The sequence below is a fragment of the Sus scrofa genome, chromosome 17 (genome assembly GCF_054392235.1).
Source record: "Sus scrofa isolate SSC_HxYL_T2T_F1_AM1 chromosome 17, Sscrofa_HxYL_maternal_Yorkshire_Landrace_v2.0, whole genome shotgun sequence".
Taxonomy (NCBI): Eukaryota; Metazoa; Chordata; class Mammalia; order Artiodactyla; family Suidae; genus Sus; species Sus scrofa.
In genome coordinates this window covers 63,479,441-63,501,206 of record NC_139399.1, presented here as the reverse complement: position 1 = coordinate 63,501,206, position 21,766 = coordinate 63,479,441, and the positions used below count along the sequence as shown (strand labels likewise).

Sequence of the window (21,766 nt, the reverse complement as noted above, 5' to 3'; positions counted from 1 at the left end):
TCTACTCCAAGCCTGAGTTGGAGGTTCTGGATGTTCCACATGTCTTCTCATTCCCGAACTTAAGCCAAAGAGGCACGGGTTACCTGAGTCTTTTTTGTTTGTTTGTTTGTTTGTTGCTTTTTTAGAGCCGCTTGATAGTCTCATCACACAAGCCCTGAGCTCAAGAAAAGCTGAAACTCATGGTGGCTCTTAAAGCCTCTGCTTGAAATTCTCACACTGTAACTTGTACCCATATCCCATTAGACAGAGCAATTCACCTGTGCAAGCCCAAAGCTGGCAGAGCAGGGAGAAGTAACACAAGAACAAAGAACTTTTTTAAAAAGAACACAACCTACTGCAATGATCTGTTGTTTATTCCACCGTCTCAAAAAACACGAGACACCGGGATGCAAGACATTTTCCTTCTTGCCAAACAACCAGCTTCCAAAGTCTGTATTACAGTGAAGAACATTATGTATCCGAAGGCTCCTCTTACCCAATCCTGTGTCTTCTATCTACAGGATAGGAGAACTCTGACAAAGTATTTAACCCTTCAGCCCCTCGTCTGTAAAATGGAGACAATGGTTACCACAACTTTGTAGGGTTATTAGGAAGATCAATGCTACAAATTGCATATAAGGCCTTGAGCACATCATCTGGCATGCAGAATTCAAAATTCTTTTCACTTACGAGTATGGCTTATTACAACCAAGGGTTCATGAAAAGCAGGACCAATCAGGGGAAAAGGCACATCTGGAAGACAGCAGAGGTGAGCTTCTGAGATTCTTCTCCACAAGACCCACTTAATCCTCAAGCCGTGAACATCAGCCACCTCAGGTGAAGTGTTGTCTCTCAGGGAAGACTGCTTGAGCCTACAAGTCCAGGGGTTTTAATGGACTCTGTCATGTAGGAACAGTGCCTTCATGTCTGACCACAGTTATCAAAGTTTCAAACCCCCAGGAGCAAAAAAAAAAGCACGTGTTCTCCATAAACCACATTGTTTGCACAAACTACCTAGACCAGCCTGTACAGAGTGGTCCAAGGCTTCAGGCAGACCAGACACTCTTATCGCAAGTATAGAGAACACTCAGAGAGCTCCGTGTCCACTTGCCCCTTCCTAGTAACCAGGCTCCCATTCATCGCTCCATCATAAGAGTCTTAATTTGCAGCTGGGTACACAGTCTACTACAACACAGACTAAAGTCCGTGTGATTAAGCCCTGAGCAATAAGACATGTGTGGAAATGTGTGAATTACTTTTCAAATATATCTTTAAAGATATGTGAAATTGAGGACGTGGGCTTCTGAGAGCAGGCGGACAAATATGCTTACCTCAATCAGCCACCTCTGTCTTAAGTTAGGAAATCCGTGCTGAGGCCAGCAGAAGCAACGAGGTAGAAATGGCCTCGATGCCTGACGTGTTGCGCTGGTTAGTTTTATGTGTCGACTTGACTGGGCTAAAGGATGCTTAGAGAGCTGATAAAACATTATTCCTGAGTGCATCCATGAGGTGTCTTTGGAGGAGACGAGCATCTGGATCAGCAGACTGAGTGAAGAGGATTGTCTTCACTGGTGTGGCTGGACACCACCCAATCCACTGAGGGCGTAAACAGTAAAAAGACAGAGGAATGGGCAAATGTGCTTTCTTTGTCCGAGCTGAGACATCTGTCTTTTCCTGTGCTCTGATCTTGGGCTTTATCAGAATTTATGCTATTAACCTTCTGATTCTCAGGCCTTTAGACCTGTACCATTGGCTTTCCTGGTTCTCCAGCTTGCAGATCACAGACCTCTCAGCCTCCATAAAAAATTGAGCCAATTTCTACAAGATATATATATATGCGCATGCACACACACATACACACACCATACATATGCATATATACACTACACATATATATACACATACATATGTATCTACAAATATATACATGTTTCCTCGTGGTTCTGTTTCTCTAGAGAATCCTGACTAGTACAGTATACTTACCAATTCCAAATGTCTTTTAGAAGAAAGAAGCAAATACGTATGGTGTTTGATCCACTATGATTTTTATTTTTCAGGCAGAGGAATCATCTGCTTTGAGCATATGAACTAATTCTTAACTATACAGAACTCCATGTTTATAAACAGATGGGCTCCTGCCTGTGTCCCCTAGGAGCTCTGGGAACTCCGCCTTAATCCTATATGCTGCACACATCTGTGTGTTGTGTGGGGCACAGACCCCTAAGTGTGTTTGCACACAATGATGATTTTCGGGAGAGAAAGCAGGAAGAGAACGTCATGGATGCACAGCACAATCACTTATTCTTAAAGCAGAACTGCGGACAAGCACCTTCTTTCCATAATGTTGATCTATGGTGCCTTTTGATGAGTATCCTTATTTCTTCCCCGTGCCCACATTTTTCTCAAATCTTGACATCACAGATTCCTCTGACTTACTCTTCTCTCTTCTCTGGGTCTGTCCTCTTATTCCACCCCACCTCCCCCACAATGCGATGGATATCCATCAAAATGCTATCCATTTCTGTGACAGCAGGGGCACTTTCGCTCTTGAAGCAAGAGAAGCAAAATGTTAGTATTTGCTCTGTTGCCATTAGCATGAACACTCTGCTTCTTTTCTGGGGCCATTTCCTTGAGAATCCACAGGCGCAATGTGAAAGTGGAATATATATGTGATGAGAGCTGACGTGTAGATAACTTTTCCTGTTAGTTCTGCCCTGAGAATAAGAAATCTATTTCAATATACACATCAACGCATTGTAAATGTTCATGTATTTCTGTTCCCCTTCTGACAGAATTCCACTAGTTTTACAAAATATCTCTCACAAAAGCCTCCCATAATTCGATATTTAAAAAGGCTTTATGGTGTTTATGACTGAAGACTGAGTAGAGTCTTGCATAAAGCAGGTAGGGGTATTTCTGCCTGGAATGCTTTTCCCCCAGATGCACACACGGCTTACCTCTCCAGGCTCAGGTTCAAATGTTCACCTTCTCAGTGAGGTTCTTCCTGCTCATTTTATTTAAACTTGCAACACCCTACCTAACACTCCCCATTTCCCACATTTGTTCTTTCCGTTTGCTATAATATGTACGATGTATCGCATATATATATCATGAAAATATACATAATATGTACGATGTATCGCATATATATATCATGAAAATATACACAATGATTAATATTATAATACAAAATTATATATACATAAATAATAAATAACTACTAATGTCTTTCTCCTCCCCTACTAAAAAATAAACTCCACGAGAGCAGGGTTTTTTTCTTTTTAAGTAACATAATCCCTAGAATAGAAGCTCAATATGTATGTGTTGAATGAAGAAACTAGCAATCTATTTCTTTCTTTCTTTTTTTTTTTTTTTTTTTTTTTGTCTTTATAGGGCCACACTCATGGCACATGAAGGATCCCAGGCTAGGGGTCCAATCAGAGCTGCTGCCGCCAGTCTACACCACAGCCACAGCAACGTGGGAGCCGAGCCGTGTCTGCAACCTACACCACAGGTCATGGCAACACCAGATCCTCAACCCACTGAGCAAGGCCAGGGATCGAACCCACAACCTCAGGTTCCTAGTTGGATTTGGTTCTGCTGCACCATTGACGGGAACTCCCTAGAAATGTGTTTCTTAATTGTGTTTCTGTAGGATTCACTGCAGTCAAATATTTGTAAGATCCACAGGATACATTTTGCTCCTCATTATTTTTAGAACCTGACATGTAAAAAGAAAATTCTAATTTAAAAAGTATTTTAAGAGATCTGTACTTAGAACCTCTCTGGAGGACAGGGATCACTGCTGAACCAGGTTCTACTTCCTCCTCCGCCCTCCAAAGGTCCTCTAATGTTTTCTCCACAACGCTGATGCTCGGAGAGGGAAAGTATAAAGGTGTTCCCCCAAGATTCTCATCTCATGGTTACTTAATCAAATACTAATCTAGGTACCGCTCTGAAGGGATCTGCAGATGGCTGAGGTTACTGCTAATGACTTTACCTATGAAGAGTATCCTGCATTATCCACTTAGGCCCAATGTAATCACATGCCACATAAAGCAAAAAAAGGGGAGACAGACACAGAAGATTAAAGAGGAGAAAGGGAATGAGACAGAGGGAAGGGGAATGGGATTCAAACAATTCAAAACTGGACCTGTCCCTGCTGGCTCTGGCTTTGTACAGGGAAAAAAAGAACCATGAGCCAAGGAATACAGGCAGGCCTCTCAAAAGCCTAGAGTAACCCCTGGCTGACAGCCAGTGAGAAAACAGGGATCTCAGTTCTGTAACCACTGAGAAGTGAATTCTGCCAACAAACTGAACAAGATTAGAAGCAGATTCACCCCAGAGCTTCCAGACAAGGTCATACATCTGTCTACACCTTGCTTTTCCCTTTGTGAGACTGTATCAGAACCAGCTGAACTATGCTGGCCCAGACATCCTACCTGTGGACGTGTGAGATTATAAATGTTCTTTTAAGCTGCCAAAGCTGTGGTCATTATTATGGCAATGAAAATTAAAAGAGCAGCTCCCATGTAGGAGCCATGTGCTTTTGACTGATGCAGTCCTTTGAAAGCTTTGGGGTCTGGTGTGACTAGAACTACAGGAATTCCAGTCCCCCTTGCATCCCAACTCTTTCCAGAACCCAGGCTTAAGCCAAATTACCTTGCCTTCCTCTAACCACTGGAAGGTTGAGGAAGGGCCGTTTGCCCTAATATGGGGCAATGATACGTGAAGAGATTCGCTGAATGGATTCTAAAAAAGCTTGATCACTTTGCAAAACGGTTAGAAAAGTCATTTTCTCTTCTGGTGATGAGGGGTGTATGCTGACAGGAACTCCAGCAATGTTCCGGCCATTCTGCTCCCTCAGGGTAGTCTAGGCTAAGGGTGAAGAAAATAGAGGAGAGCACAGCTGAGAAAACACCAGAAAAACAGAAGAGGGGCACTGGACTAACTCAATTCTGAAGACTGTTCTATATCTGCTAAAAGCACCGTTTAAGAAATTTTTTTTTTAAATCTAAAATTGTATATTTGACAGCTACAGTCCGGGCTGCAAAGCCCTTCCTGGAGAATTTCAAGGCAACAGGAGGACAGGCCCCAAAGCCCCAGCACCAGGCCCGTCGCCCCTACACTCTTGGCAGACATTTCCATGCAGCTGGTTTTAAAGGGCACATTGGCACAGCAACATTTTGCATGTAAATTTCAGGAAACACTGGCATGAAAACCATGAACATAAGTGTCAGAAGACTAGAAAGCATCTACCTTTTTCTGAGCTGAGCCAGTGCTTTATTTTAAGAAATAAAAGTAATAATCCAGTTTGGAAACATGGCTTTGAATCAAGTGTAAACCCATCACAGTCAATAGGAGGTAAACTCTGTCCCGTAAGGAAGTGACTTATGACACACGACTTATCTGAAAGCCACAGAGGTGCCTTTATGAGCCACTTACAATTCACTGAAGTTTCTTCATCGGAGCTCCCCTCGCTCCATCGGCCTCTCCCAGCACAGGTCTTGACACCCTCATTCCCTGCACCCTTCCTCCCTCTTTAACCAATCTGGTGAGCGCCTGCATCTGAAACACTGATTTCAGAAGGAAACTTCTTTCAGCTGTCATGTACCAAAGACAGCTTGACAGTTGCTTTTGTATCAACAGATGAATTTTCCCCACAGCTGATATGCATTTCCTCTGTAACGTGCCCGGTCGGGAACGCAGAGAAACTGTCAGCCTTCAGACCGGCCTCTCTTCTGCAAAGACTCCTCTAAGAGGCTTTGATTTAAGGCCAGCCTCGGTATGTATATCGCATCCCACGTGTGCTCTTCTCAGCTTTAAAACCTTCCACACTGAGTTGCAGATGACATTTCCTTTGACACAGTGTGACAGACCCTCAGTGCTACACATGTCTGTGCATCACTCCTGGGGGCCCTGGAAAACCGGAGGGAGCTGGTGTCGATCACAGGCCTCCTTTTGTGTCTCCAAGTTCCTTCGTCTCCTTATTACAGCTAACACAGCTTTTAAGGAGCCAGGCCTCCCCCGCGCCCAGGCCTGCTGTCTCTGCTTTGCACTTTGCATACCTTGTGGGACTGCCTCTGCTCTCAAGCCAAGAAAGTGCTGGCTAAGAAGTAAGAGAGTCCATTTGTTCCTAACCAGTGTGTGCAGTGAGGTTATAGGTTTATCCATGTGACAAGGCAGTTGGGCAAGGGTAACGCTCATTCATTGGTGATAATTTCCTGGTCTCCCTAATCCCAGCCCCTCCTCTCTGCAGCTGCCTCCTAAAAATGCAAACGTAGATCTGACGGCAGGAGACAGACACGTGAGGTCAGGAAGCTAGTTTCAGGTTTAAATCATTCCAGCATCGAAGCTGTGGGTGAAAGAGAATACCTCATTCTCAGTATCTCCAGGAGAAAACCAGGGCTGATCCTGCCTGCGTCCGACTGTCCTGTGCTGAGTCACACACCCATCCCTGAGCCATCAGTGTGAGCAGCAGCGTCAAGACTAGGCACGGATGTGCTGAAGGCCATTCTGACACTAGCACATATGCCGACGGAAGGAACAGACAACAAATAAATGATTGTCTGGTGAATAGTTATTGAAAATTCACACGAATGGTTTGGGAAAAGACAAAACAAAACAGTCTTGGAATTGATTGAAGGGAGGTCTCTGTTACAAACAGGAAGTGACTGTTGCTCCAGCAAGAAAGGGAAAGAGAATGTCAATTGATTTAGGCTCACCGAGGGCCAAGGTTCAGGCATCAAGCCACTTGGATTTGACTTTGGTTCCAATTTGTTGGCACGACTGACCGCCATTCAGGGACTCAGTGTCGCCCTGTGAACTAGGCACCTAGTACAGGTCCATCGATGAGAGTCGGGGGACCAGAGGAGACAACGCAATTAAAAGACTATTAAACAAGTCCCTGGCACGTTCTAATCTCTCCATGCGTGGCAGCAGTTACTACTAGTATTTATGAGAAATAAAGAAAAAGGATAGCAATCCAGGGTAAAAGGACCTGTATCACCTTCCAGTGGAAAAATCAGGGTGTGGTTAGTTGCGTGGGTCATCTACTGGTTTATTTATTCTAAGACTATCTCCCTACATAAACTACTAGCTCCACAGGGTGGCTGGGGGAAAGGGGGTGAGATCACTCCAGTGGACAGCTTTTATCCAGCCCTGGCCCAGTGTCATACTAGGTGGCTCCACACTTGCTTAATGAATGAATACATATCTGTGTTTAAGAGCGAGGGAGCCAGGCAGAGCAGCTGTGCTGACTAGTTGTGATCACATAAATCAGAGAAAAATTGCAAATAAAGCCATGATCTTCTAGAACTCCTCAAAAAATAGGCTTACCACTTACAAGTTCATTGGTAATATCTTATAAGTTTACAAATTATAAAGGAAAGAGGATATTTTCAATTTTTTGCTAAAAAATCCACTTGTGTTTATTAAACATGTATTTATATGTACTTTAGAAATATAAATTTAGGAGTTCAAGGAGGAGTGAAAACTAGACCAACCCTGTAACAGTCTATAGAAGTAATCACTTGCAGAGTGTCCTTAAAAAGGACATTGATGAGACTACTACGATTATAAATTTAAGTCCTCACATTGCCTCATCAATTTATCAGAAAAGTGAAAATGCATTTCACTTCCTTGAGAGACTGAGGGGGGAATAATTCACTTCGGGGACAAATCGTAAGAAAAATTAACTATGGGATACCAATAGAAGAGAAAACATACTCACTGCTGCAGGTGATAAAAGAAAAAACATCTACACATAAAAGGAAAAGAAAGACAATTAAGGAAGGAAAAAGGGAGTTCCCACTATGGCACGATGGGTTAAGAACCTGACTGCATTTGCTTGGGTCACTGCAGAGGCACAGGTTCAATCCCCAGCCTGGTGCAGTGGGATAAAAGATCCAGCACTGCTTCAGCTAAGTGCTTGGATTTAATAGCAGGCCCTGGGGAATTCCATATGCCGTGGGTGTGGCCATTTAAAAAAAAAAAAAAAAAAAAAAAAAAAAGGAGGGAATCAGTATTTTTAGTGAGGAACACCAAAAAAGTATATTTTCAAGAAGAATCTATGATTTTTAAAAAAAGGCTATGATTATGCCTTATTATATAGGGATACTAAACAGAATTCCAAAAATTAGTATCTTAGAAAATCCCAATATGACTATTAAGGAATATTTTCACTTCTTTCAGTCTATTCAAAATGTGAAAGAAAAACGTAAAACTTAGACTCGCAAAATGGTTACCCTATTCCCTTAAATGGGCATTTCTCAGAATCCACCAGTCACCTGAGAAGCCAGTCTGCTCTTTGCAATGTGTTGCAAACTTTATTTTCAGCACAAAATAGATATAATAACCTTCAACTACGGAGATACTGGGTTAAAAATCAGGAGCCAGAGGAGAAAGGTGACGAAAGATTATAATTACATTCAAATCTCAATCAAATTTAGCATCCTCAGAGTTTCATAGCCCAAAAATCCAATTTGGCCAGTACTCATCCCCACCAGCCCACCCCAAACCATGGCATCTGTCTTGTAGTAAGAGCTACTATTTAAATACGTTGCTGTTTAATTGCCATAGTCCCTACCCACCCCTACATCTCCCATCCTCTTCAAATCTGCCTATAATGCATCAGCTTTCTGATTGTATTGAAATCTCTTTGAGGAGATTTGAGCACAACTGAGTACACACACAGCACTCAGCATGGAACCTTGCAATTGTAACATAAAATGTTGATTTGATTTTTTGATCCTTAAAACAAAATCTCCAAAGGCGTGCACAGACATTTAAAATATCTCACTTGGGAAATATATGACACATTACTGATGAGAGTAAATGGGAAAAATAAAACGGTGTAAAGCAAGAAAAAATCAATTGTCCCCTCCAACTTCTCCGAAAACATCATTTGAAGTTTCTGTGAAAACTATTAAGCGCTTTAACATAAGTTATTTAAAGGAGTGCCTTTTTCTTAAGTAATTAGAAATGAGTCAGACACGCTCACAATTCCCTGCAGGAAAATGGACTCAGAGTACTTTTTTGAATAACAAACCATCTTTTCCGTTCTTCCAGGGGCTGCCTTACTCCCCCGAAGAGGTAGGTGGGGAAAATAACACCAAGATGTTTTTGAAAACTGACTTCCCAAAGGAATGGTGACTATTTTGGTGAAAATGTTTGAGTTGTCATTACCCGATGCTGAAAAAAAAGGAAAACTTCAAGCTTAAAAGTTCAACACGATTTTAAACTAATGTATGTTCCCATAAGAATAACATTAAAACTGGAGCAATGTCACAAAGTAACGGGGCTGTGTCAAGTGACTTTAATCTCCACTTCCCTTTGGAATGCTCCCCTCCTCCGCTTCTCCCCCCTCCCTCCTCCCTCCCTCCTTTCCTTCCTTCCCATCGTCCTTCCTTCCCTCCTCCCCAACCACAAAGAATTATGCAGCCCAAAGAGCTCAAGAATAATGGATAACCTCTACTTTAAAGCATCAAATATTAGTAGAAGACCAGTTATATCCGATAGTATCATTCCCCCAAAACACATTAACAAAATCTGAGTTATTTTTCTGCGCTATACCACTGGCTCTCCATCCGCGTGTTAGAAGGGTATAGTGTCTGATAAGCCCAAGAATAGATTTACAAGGAGATCCTGCTGAATAGCATTGAGAACTTTGTCGAGATACTCATGTTGCAGCAGAAGAAAGGGTGGGGGAAAAAATGTAATTGTAATGTATACATGTAAGGATAACCTGACCCCCTTGCTGTACAGTGGGAAAATAAAAAAGTTATTAAAAAAAAAAAGAAGCGTATAGTGCCAAAGTATTTACTGGGGCTGATCATCCAGTAACATTGTCTCCTGAGGGATACAAACAGATCATTTCCACTGAATTTTTTTTTTTCCTCATTCTAGTGTCTATAGAGCATGCTATTGCTTTCAAACAAATCAAGAACAAATTTCTCCAGCTTTCAGGGCCGACATTCCCATTAGATGTATAAAATCTAAACTGTTAAACTAGATGGTCATTTTTCAAGAAGGCAACCCCATACATATACAGGGAATTTTTTTTCATTGGCTATTTAAATTGAAATGACACATAAACCTAGGCTCAGTGAACAACTCTGATGGGAAGGTCTCCCGACTCAGGCAGAGCAGGGATGAAAATAAGGAAGTCAGAATTAACATCAGAGAGAATTAATCTCTATACGACTTCCTTTCCTCTCACGGAGATTGATGAGAAGGTGTATGTAACTAAGCCTCCATTAATGTCACTGGAAAATGTGTAGATTTAATAGCCCAGAAGGACTCTTTTTAGCCAAATAAATTGGTGGACCATAGGAAGGGGTTGCAAGAGAGAGGCTGTATTAATCAGGGTTCTCCAGAAAAAGAGAACCAATATAACGTGTGTGCATAGGTGTGTGTGTGTGTGTGTGTAAGAGAGAGAGAGAGAGAGAGAGGTTTACTATAAGGATTACGAGGCTGGGAATCAAAACTTTGCAGAGTGGACCAGTGGTATGAGAGATGACTTTTCAGTTCAAAAATCATCAAGCAAAAAGAGACAATACGGCAGATAAAATCTAAAAGCAACTGGCTGGGGGGAAAAAAAAAATCTGCCTTACCCAGGGTAGGGCTGGTCTCTGTTTCATCCAGACCTTCAACTGAATGGGTCTGGCCCACCCACATTGTGAGGGCAATCTTCTTTACTAATTAGAATACTGATATCATCTAATATCAAAGTTTACCAACTTACATGTTAACCTAATCCAAAAACGCCCTCCCAGAAACAGCCAGAATAATGACTGACCAAACAGCTGAGTATCTCATGTTCCAGTTGAGATGACACATAAAATTCACCATCACAAAGTCCTTCAATGGACTGGCCTGTAAAGGTAGAAAAGTGAAATCTATGAAGATCTATGCTAGGAGAAATACGAGCTTTGTAGTCAGCCCAGTGGTTGGAGAGGAAGAGTCCCATGACGGGAACCCGACCAAAAAGAGGAGCTTGAATAACACATCCAGACAGAGAAATCAACACAAAGTGGGTTAGAAAGAAACTGATGGTGGTGAAAGGAGTTGAATGACCTTCAAAAGAACTTGGTTTTGTAATATTCAATTATATGCGGTGCTTCAAAGCAACTTTCTTTCATTAACCACAAACCACAAAGAAATGTCTTCTTAACACAAACACTCAGTGATCATGTCTTGGGAAAATCGAGGAAAAAGAGTTGAGAGCTGATCATCTACTCTTCGGTCAGATGAGCCAGAGGAAGAGAATAAGACTGTAGGGCAAAATGGCAGAATTTAGGGAAATCGAAAAATGAGAGCGAGTGTTGATGGGACCGAGGCAGGGATGTAAGAAACATAGTCATATAAATTACATTATTATTTTAAAAAATAAAGGAAAGGAAAAAAAACCTATGATAAGAAACTCAAGGTGGAATGTATGAAGCACATTCACAAATTAAAGTTTTATATTTCCTGTACCTTCAATATATTTTGTCATTATTAACCTTAATATCCTATGAGATGTAAAATGAGAAAAAATTACATTATTACCTACTTAATGGGAATGAGTATTCCAAGTGACTGGGTGTGTAGGGGAAAAAAGGTGTTGACGCTTGGTTGGATTACATGTAGCTCAACAGAGACTGATGAGATGCTTCAAACTAAGTAATTTCACTCATCAAGACCAAATTTATTTTTAAAACAATATTTTATATAATATTATTTATTTTGGTATGTGACAAAATGATACCCATGGAGTTTGGAATAACTAGAAAGGATGCTTTAATGTTTTCTGTTATCTGAATATTGCTCTGGTGATCAAAGAAATCCTAAGATATTGGGAAACTACAATAACAAAAAAGGAAAGGTTAATAGATACACTATCACTATCTGTGAATTTTCAAGTCAGTGCCGAAATTTAAATATAATTAATACGGTTTTAAATACTTCATGGAAATAGACTATCTAAAATGGACCAATTCTCTTTAGAACTAACTCAAATATTTCTTTTTATTTTCTAATCTCCTTAAAAGTCTGCTCTTTCCTAGTGCTAGCTACTACATGACAGTAATTGAATTAGTTAAAAATTAGATTGTTTAGTGATACTATAAATGCAACATACACGATGTATAATGTTTATGTGCACATGTACATACACAAATATAAACTGATTTTTATAGTCAGCCTCTGTCCGTGTGCAGTAAAATATAAAGGCCATGTCAAATACATAGTCTGCATCATGGCATCCTAGTAACATATTGTAGGATGTGAGTTGTTGACATAATGGATGAGTCACATCAATACACACACACACACACACACACACACACACACTCAACACAGCATAACTGCATCTAATGCAAAAATGAATTACGTAAATTTGAAATCATATAATATTAAAATAGTAATAAATCTCAACTTAGGCTCAAAATTTTCAATAGTGTGAATAGTCCAAGACCATCAGCATTATATGACTTCAGAGCTGATTGAATGAATTAAAAACTTGACTTTCACACTTGTTTCACAGTGATTCCACTTTCTAGCTGGTACCTAGAAATGACTGCTAATCTCTGGAAGTATTATTAAATGAATCCCCATGACTGAATCTGTGACTTTTTTGCTACTATTTAACATAGGTTGTTATAATTTAAACTCTTTTCAGATTCTATAACAACGTATCCCAAGCATCCATTAAGTGATGGTTGTTTTGTGTGAATGCTGGAAACCAAACTTGAAAATCAATGTTGGGTAAGATAAAAACGTCATGAAGAAGTTTAAGTACCCAAAATGATACACTATACTATTAATTTAGAGAATATCATTACATGAAGTATTAGTGCGCATACTGTGACCATTCAAAGAAACATTTTTTGGAAGTGTGCTACAGAATTCTCCTGTGGCTCAGCAGATTAAGGATCTGGTGTTGTCACTGCAGCTGCTTGGGCTGCTGCTGTGGCTTGGGTTCAGTCCCTGGCCCAGGAACTTCCACATGCCATGAGCTTAGTCAAACAAATAAAAGCGTGCTACAACAATTATGGATTTACCTAATCTGAGAATACACTCCTCACATTTTATTTTTATTCTCACTGGGAAAAATGATTTTAAATTTTGTGAGTTGGAATCATGTTAAGTCTTTAGGAAAAGATCCCTTGTATAAAAATGTCACTGTACCATATAAGCTAGGATGATTTTTTAGAAATCTACAACATACCCTATGAGTAACAATTACATGTCTGGTCCTCATTATTCCCTTTTCAATACAAGTATCAACTATTTTATTTGCAAAGTGCCCACTGTAACATTGTTTATTTGTGAAAAATTGGCAACTATCTCAACAGCCATCAAAAGAAAATTTGTTAATAAGTTTTGGTACATGAAACCAATGGAATAATATGCAGCAATTTAAGAAGCTGAGATAGGTTTATATGTATCTAAGAAAAGTGAATAAAAACTTATAACACTGGAAAAATTAATCGATCTAGTAAAGGAGAAATCTAAGGAGAGGAAGTTGATTGAGGAGGAGGTGCAGGACAGTACAATAAAGCTGCAATTTTCTTTTACAATATGTTAATTGTCTAAATTGGTATGTATTTCTTTTAAATCAGCAAAATAATATTAGTCTACAGACTCTCCTACTGTACTCATAAGTAAACTTACACATACTTAAAAGTTGACTTTTGACTTTTAATTAAACATAAATGCATTAAATGCAGGCATTTAACTCTGCTCTGTTCAACAATCCCACTAAAAGAGTAATAAAATCAATTTGAAAGGCACAGACTTAGAACAAGGAAAAGGAAGAAGATAAGAACAGAAGAAATATGTTAATCAAATTTGGAAGGTGGGATGCTGGGGAACAAATGGCAGTAACATATCAAAACGAAGTAAGCGCCTGTGATGAAAGGGTACCTGGTGCTTCTGAAAGCAAAAGGTGCAGATAGGGCTAATCACAAAAAGACTGATAATAAATCCATTTAAGAGGTAATTAGCTACCTTAGTATTCTTATCTCAGAAGAAAAGGGATGCTTACTAGATATAAATTTACAAGTTTAAGTTTATATCAAGAAAGAGCAGTATAAGCATACTATTTTAGAGGTACTGAGGTAAACACACACACACAAAAAAAACCCTTAAAAGCTGAATGCGTTTTTTTTCTGGAAAGCAAGTATCAAGGATGAGGTAGAGTGAGGCAGACTGCTGCATTTTGCTACCGCCAAGAAAAATTTCAGCTTATGTTACTTTTAAGCTTTGTTCATACATTACCACTTTTTAAAACTTCATACACAAATTACATTGTTAACATAAAAATTAAAACAAGAATATTTACCTCTTATCGACTCAATACCAATATACTAGGCTCCTTGGAGTATAGGTCAACCACAGGAGAAAACTGGAACTGGGCAATTAAAGAAATGGGTGATGAGTGATGGGAGCCAGGTTCCTCCTTATTGGAGTAGACCATACAGATAAGCGACGGGAGGAGGTTAGAATGCACAACGTAGAAATAAGTTATAGTTGCAGACATCAGTATAAATGCATGCTTAGCCTAACCCATTTACAGATACTATGCATAGAAATATTTATAGGTATGTTTGGAAACCCAGGTTAGTATTCAACCATAGATTTCCTTGGTATCTGTTGAGATCACCTAGAAGAAATGACACCCCAGCAGCGATGAACAACATCTAGCAAACAGACCTTGGTTTCTAATATCATCCATTAAAAAAAAAATCAGGTATCCTTGGAGAAGAAGTTACTCATTCTAAGAGTTAGACAGTGAATATACAACACAGACATCAGGTAACACCAGAAATGAACAAAGTACTCAACACACACACACACACTCACTGATGGAAGTTGTCAGGGACACAGAAGCCAAATAAAAAGCACCAAACAGCAAAGATGGAATGATTTCAGCATCCAAACAGCTGAAGTGATACAGCTTCACAACCCAGAGTGCAAAATATATATCCATGAGTCTGGACTGATATAAACGATTGACTGGCTGAGTGAATGAATGAACAAACAAACTGGAGAAAAGAGATAAATTTGCTGGGCAGAAAAATTCCAAATAATTCATAGAGAAACTTTACTCTCAGTGAGGCAGAGTATAGCTCCCTACTGGTTAAGTAGGGGCTGAGAAGAGTGACTTCATTACGGGAAGTACAGTCTGAAAAGTGAGCAGAGAGTGAGGATACGGTGAGAAACTGGACAAAGCACTGCCCTAGCCAGGTGATCCAGTTTCGCAGTAACAGTCTTAAGTCACATGACAGTATATACGCTTCACATGATGGGACCAGACTGACACCCTACCTCTTCGTCCCCAAATCTAAAACCCCAGCATAACTATGAGAAAAAAAAAAAAAAACTTCCTACAAACCTAAAGTGAGGGACATGCTACCAAACAGCAGAACGGCATACCTCAAAATCTCACTGTGATCAAACACATGGAATACTCGAGAAACTACCACAGACAAGAGGAACAACCTAAAGACACAGGACAACTAACTGCATCCTGGATGAGACAGTCTGGAACAGAAAAAGACCATTAGGTAAAAATTAAGAAAAGCGGAATTACACGCGGACTCTATTTAATAATAATATACCAATAACATTGGTTTGTTAATTGTGACAAACGTACTAGGCCAATGTAAGAAGTCATTAAGAGGAGAAACTGGGTGCTATCCTCCACAATTTGTACTATCTTTACAATTTTCTACAAATCTGAAGCTAATTGAAAACGAAGAGTTTACCCAAAAAGCACATTAAAGAGTTTTAATAAACTCAGAATTGTAGGCGTCCTACCCTCGAGATGACTCCAAGACAGGATGGATATTCTGTGGAATTAAGCACCACGTCTACAGCAAGGACCTCCCGGTAACACAGAATTTGGATAAAGCCCTCTTTTCCTGATGACAATATCTGCATTTGATTTCATAATAAGAAATATCTCACAGTTGGACAAACTTAAAACCCTTAGAAAGTGGTCATTTAAAAAAAAATTATCACAGTTAGCCAAACTCAAAACAGAGTATGGTTAATTTTCAAAAGGAAGTCATTCTTCTAGACATTTGAAGACTCCTGTAAACATACTCAGGACAAAACAAAGGTGTTTACTATAGAAAATAATAAATACTTTTGATGTAATGCAAGTCTGAGTTTTAATATTATAATTTTATGTTTATCAAATAATTCTAGAATTTGCTCCTTTAAAACATGCCATTGACAGCATTTTAAAACATAAAGCTGCAACTATTCTTTACCTTATAGTCACATTTTAACTATAAAAGTGAGTAAAGTTACATAAAAGAAGGTGTGGTCAAAATTAATAGTTATCATTACTAATTCCAGGAAGATTATACATTCTCATTCAAGTATAAATCAACATTAACACCTGACAAAAGTCTCAAGTACCATCGATGACCTCCATCTTGCAAAATCCAGGGTCAATATTCTTTCTCCACCAATACAAATTATTTACTTATTTATTTATTGTCTTCTTAGGGCCGCACCTGTGGCATATGGAGGTTCCCAGGCCAGGGGTCGAATCAGATAGCCCCTGGCCTACACCACATCAATGCCAGATCCAAGCTGCTTCTGGGACCTGCACCACAGCTCAGGGCAATGCCAGATCCTCTAACCACTGAGCAAGGCCAGGGATCGAACCTGCGTCCTCATGGATGCTAGTCAGATTCATTTCCACTGAGCCACAAAGGGAGCTCCCAATACAACTTCTTAACTACAAGTGCCTGGCTAGCTATGGTCTCACTCATCACACCTGTGGCCTCTGTGATGCCGCTGATCACATGAGCTCCTCTCTTGTAGATTCCGGCCAAGGCTTATTTCTAGTGCCTTCTATTTTCTCCCTCACTTAGTCCATGACTAACTACCACATGGGGGTGACTCCCAAATCAACATCATACACTCTCACCCCATCTCTACTGAATCCAGGTTTCCTTACTCAACCATACACTTGAGAATCTCACTTGGAAGTCTGCCAGACACACAGCCAGAAATGAAGTCATCATCAGGACATTTCAAAATATCTTTTTCCATCTCAGTAAAGGTACCACCATCCTCCTGTGTTCAAACCAAAAACCTAGAAGTCATTTTCCCCCTTTACCTCCGTATTTCATTTGTCGGTAGGCTCTTCCCACTCTCCTTCCAACTACACTCAAAACCTGGTCAATGATCTCCACCTCAATGCCAGGCCAGTCCACAGCCATCTCCCACCTCCATGACAGCCATCAACTCCTGTTTGCCTCCCTGCTTGCGTGCTTTTCAACTAGCTCTGTACTTGATGTATTTATTCCAAGATGTACATTTGTTTCATATTGCAACACCTCTGAAATTAGAATACGTCTTACAATCAGTTGATGGCACTTTAAAATTGCACTGGTTTAGGTTTTCTTCCCTTTCAAATTTTAACATCTCAAAATTACAATCAGCGGCATCTTAACTCTGATGGAATATGCGGCACATATTCTCCACACAATCATAAGAATAAATTATTTTGAATTCAAATCAGATCATGTTACTCTCTTGCCAAAACTGTTTCAATGGCTTCTCCTATTTTAAGAAGTAAATAAATAAAATATAACCTCCTTAACATGCCATATAAGGCCCTTTATTATCTGGCCTCTTCCTGAACCTCTGACTTTATAGAGTTTTTTGTATTATAACCCAGTCTCCAAGATTCATTCTCAGTGCTCCTCATTCAACTGCACAGACCACACCACGCCCATCCTGGCCTTCAAGACTGCCGACTGCCCCCCCCGCCCGGCCCGGCCCTCAAGACTGCCGACTGCCCCTTCCTGCTCTCACTCCATTTACATCTGGCTTCTTCATATCAGTGACACACATGGTCTCCTCTTCTTCATTCACCCTCTAGCACATTTTATTTTCTGCACAGCATTTCAACACTCTGAAGTTATTTATTTATTTACTTTCTCACTTATTTATTGACTTTCTTCTCCATGATGCTGTAAACGAAATGATATCCAGAAACTTTCCTGCCCTGTTGCCTGATTCCCAGCGCCCAGAGCAATGTCTGGCCAATAGATGGGAGATAAGTAATTTTTGTTGACTGAGTGAACAAAAAAATAATACTTGGAATCAAGCCTATTAAAAATGGGCCTCTGAAAGGCAAAATGTTGGGATGGAAAAGGGAGAGAGCTGAGAAATATGGCTTCAAGTTCTGTCTCTGCCACTCATAAGACACATGACATACGCTAGGGCTTTTTAATCATCTAAATCTCCACTTTCTTTTCTTTTCTCTTTTTTTCTTTCTTTTTTTTTTTTTTTTTTTTGGTTGCCCCTCAGCATGTGAAGCCCCCAGGCCAGGGGTCAGATCCAAGCCACAGCCGTGAGCTAAGCCACTCCTTAACCCACTGTGCGGGCTGGGGACTGAATCCATGTTCCAACGCGCCCAAGATGCTGCTGATCCTGTTGTGCCACAGCAGGAGCTCCTAGTTCTCTACTTTCTAATGCGCACATTGGCAAATTGTGGGAGAATAAAATGAAACCTGACAATGTTCACAAAGCACGTTTCATGCTATTTCACTGTAACTCTCCCCTGATAACCATTTTCATACTGTTATAGAAACTTGTTGGCTGATATTTATAAAATGCAATGTGCACCCCAGGATTTTAATACTGTCCTCCAATTAAAAAAATAAAAAGGATCCTTGGAGAAATGGCTGATTCTAGGGCTGCGCCAGGGAAACCATAAGATGAGCCAGCAGTCTCTTGTAGTGACAGAAATTAAGGAAATGCCTAGAAACAAAAAGGACGGGGGTATGTTGAAAGGTTACAGGAGCCAGCTGAAAGCGTTCCCAATGACCAAAGCTGGGATGCTTTGAACAAAATAAATAATACAGGGTTGGTGATAACCGATGCATACAATGAATACATACAAGTCCATACTCATTTAAATAAATGGTTGAATACTTAAGTGAAGGAGAAGGAACAAATAAATCCTTTTTTGCTGAAGAAATCCAAATGGGATATGTAACTAAAAATGGAGCTTAATCCCCTCCCTTGTCTCTCTCTCTCTCACACACACACACACACACACACACACACACACACACACACACACACACACACACTTAAATATGTCCTGGACTCGATGACCCACTTCCAAGTCATAGTGTATGGACGGGGGAAAACAGAGTCATTTTTGAAACATGAAAACACTACCTTGTGAAGTCAGTGATCAAGCTAAGAAATGTCTGAGTCCTGACCACCTAGCACGATGAGGTAATAAATATGTGTCATTTTAAGGACTATGTTTGCATTTATTCGTCATGCAACATGGAAAACCAACCATGACAATATTAATTATTCTCATTAAAGATGTGGCAAAACTGAATATTACCGGCAAGACCTATAATGTTCTTACGGACACTGCTGGTAAGTAAAAGGGTTATGAGGTTTGAACCCAGGGATGTCTTCCTTCAAAGTCCGTGCTCTTCCCCATTTTGGTATTCGACCTTTGTGTTTTACTTCACAGGAGATGCTGAGACCTTCTGGAACATAAACCAACCCTTACTCAAGTGGGACACATTCACGACCCCTCCACTGTGCTAGATTCTCAGTAGATGCTTGCTAAATTCAATGCACAGTTTTGAAATACTGAGCATCACAAACAAGCAGGCTCATTTCCAAGGGCCCAATAGTCAAATTTCATTCATCTTATCAGAATCTCACAGAAAAGTTTTCAGATACAGATTTGCTAAGGTTAAGCACTTTTTATCTGTTCTTAGAGTGGGCAGATGTTTTACGTGCAAAATTAGACTATGACATGAGATTCTTACAAAGCCTTTCATTTCTGCTTAGCTCTGTTGCCTGACTGCACAATCTGAAATTAGAATTTGTTCCCTTTGTGTGCATCCCAGGCTGTCATTTTCATGACAATTATTCACTGTTCCATTTTTTAAGATCCATCCACTCTGCATTATCAAGAGTTGGTTCGATTTCCATTTCTATCCTCTGAGCAACGCCATTCAGAAATACCCACAAATTTGAATACTCTGGTAGACAAGAAAACTCTCCTTATTTCACCTCTTCGCCTTAACTGAATACCATGTGAGTAACATACAGACTAACTGGAAAATATGAAGCCATAACATAATGCATTTTTGTGGATAATCTCCCCTACCTTACTTCAATTCCTCATGAAATAGCACTCCAGCTACTGCAACAACCTTCTTCCTTCTGGCATTCCATGGTTGTTCTACTCCACTATCCGATTGACACTGACCATAACATCATCTAAAATACAAACCTGAGGTATTTCCCAAATCTACCAGGAGAGTGATGAGGGCAGGAACTACCTCTGGGTTTCCTCACCATTTACAGCCCAAGCACCCAGCACTAGCCTCGTACAGAGTCGGTAGATAATTAAAATACACTAAATAGGAGTTCCTTGGTCGCTCAGCAGGTTAAGGATCTGGTTTTGCCACTCCTGCGGCTTGGGTCACTGCTGTGGCACAGATGTGACACCTGGCCTAGGAAGTTCCACATGCTGTGAGCTCGGCCAGAAAAAGATACACTAAATAGGGAGTTCCCGTCATGGCTCAGTGGTAATGAACCCAATTAGGATCCATGAGGACTCAGGTTTGATCCCTGGTCTCACTCAGCGGGTTAAGGACCCAGGTTGCCATGAGCTGCGGTGTAGGTCACAGACATGGCCTGGACCCCACGCTGCTGTGGCTGTGGCTGTGGTGTAGGCCAGCAGCTGTGGCTCCAATTCGACTCCTACCCTGGGAACTTCCATATGCCATGGGTATGGCCCCCCCCCAAAAAAAAAAAAAAAAACTAAATAAATAATTGAATGTATAAAGAATATTGCTCATTCCCCTAGTTAAAAACCCCTCAGTAATTTCTATTTATGTTTACATCTTATTTAGATATTATCTTTATTGGTGATTCTTACCAGATATCAAATATTTTCATTGCTGCATATATGTTATTTCATATTATTTATTAGTTCATTGAGGGATGGATATATGAGTGGATGTATGGATAGATGACTGGATTGGTTGATCGCTTTTGTTCCTTGACTATAAACTCACTGAGAATAAAGACTATTTTTGCCCCACTCACCACTGTCACAGGTACTCGATATACAGTTATCAAAGTGAACAGAACTGTTTTTACTTCAAAGTATGAATACTGAAAATATTACCTCAAGTCACTCAGGATTTAAAGTATTTTTAAGTGATTCAACTCTACTTCAATATGCGTTGAAAACATGTGGCTCAGTGATCACAGTTATCCCCGTTTCTCAGATGCAAACTGCTATCTTGGTGAAAGAGTCATATTTACGCCACCAACACACAGCACACACAGCATCCACACACTGCCGTAACTGACAAAGTGACTACAGGATGACTCTAATGACGACGATTGCATTATTACTTACCAAGACCTTGAAACCCTCTGCAAATTTCTTTGCAAATATTATCACACTGAAATTCCCACCATGACGCTACAAAATAGTGGTGATTACGCCCATGTTGGAGATGTAGACATCAAGGCTAAGAGAGGTTCCACGGATTACGCAGCAAGCTACCTCGATGACGGACAGGCAGAGGCAAGACGTTACCCTAGTCAGCCTGCTGCAGTTCCCAGTCTTTTCCATAAGGCTTTCTTGCCCTGATAAATGCGACGCTGCGTGGGGAAAATGATGACCTTCGAGATGAAACACAGATACCAATAAAATACGCATCAACAGTATCTTCCTTATACCAACCAGACGGATCTTCTCATCTCTGCGGCATGG

At 40.3% G+C, this 21,766-nt stretch overlaps 1 long non-coding RNA gene across 11 annotated transcripts in view; it reads right to left on the bottom strand.

Moving 5' to 3' along the window:
• The window catches only part of LOC110257443 (uncharacterized), a 678,610-nt gene that overhangs the window by 591,044 nt on the left and 65,800 nt on the right, over positions 1-21,766 (bottom strand). The window contains exons 2-5 of one of the 11 annotated variants that reach the window (XR_014832647.1): positions 1,963-2,693; positions 1,311-1,575; positions 670-851; positions 476-544 (exon numbers count right to left, since the gene is read on the bottom strand). The exons of the other annotated variants lie outside the window; for them this stretch is intronic. This is a non-coding gene — a long non-coding RNA (uncharacterized LOC110257443). The remainder of the gene's footprint in view (positions 1-475; positions 545-669; positions 852-1,310; positions 1,576-1,962; positions 2,694-21,766) is intronic. 11 annotated transcript variants of the gene reach the window in all.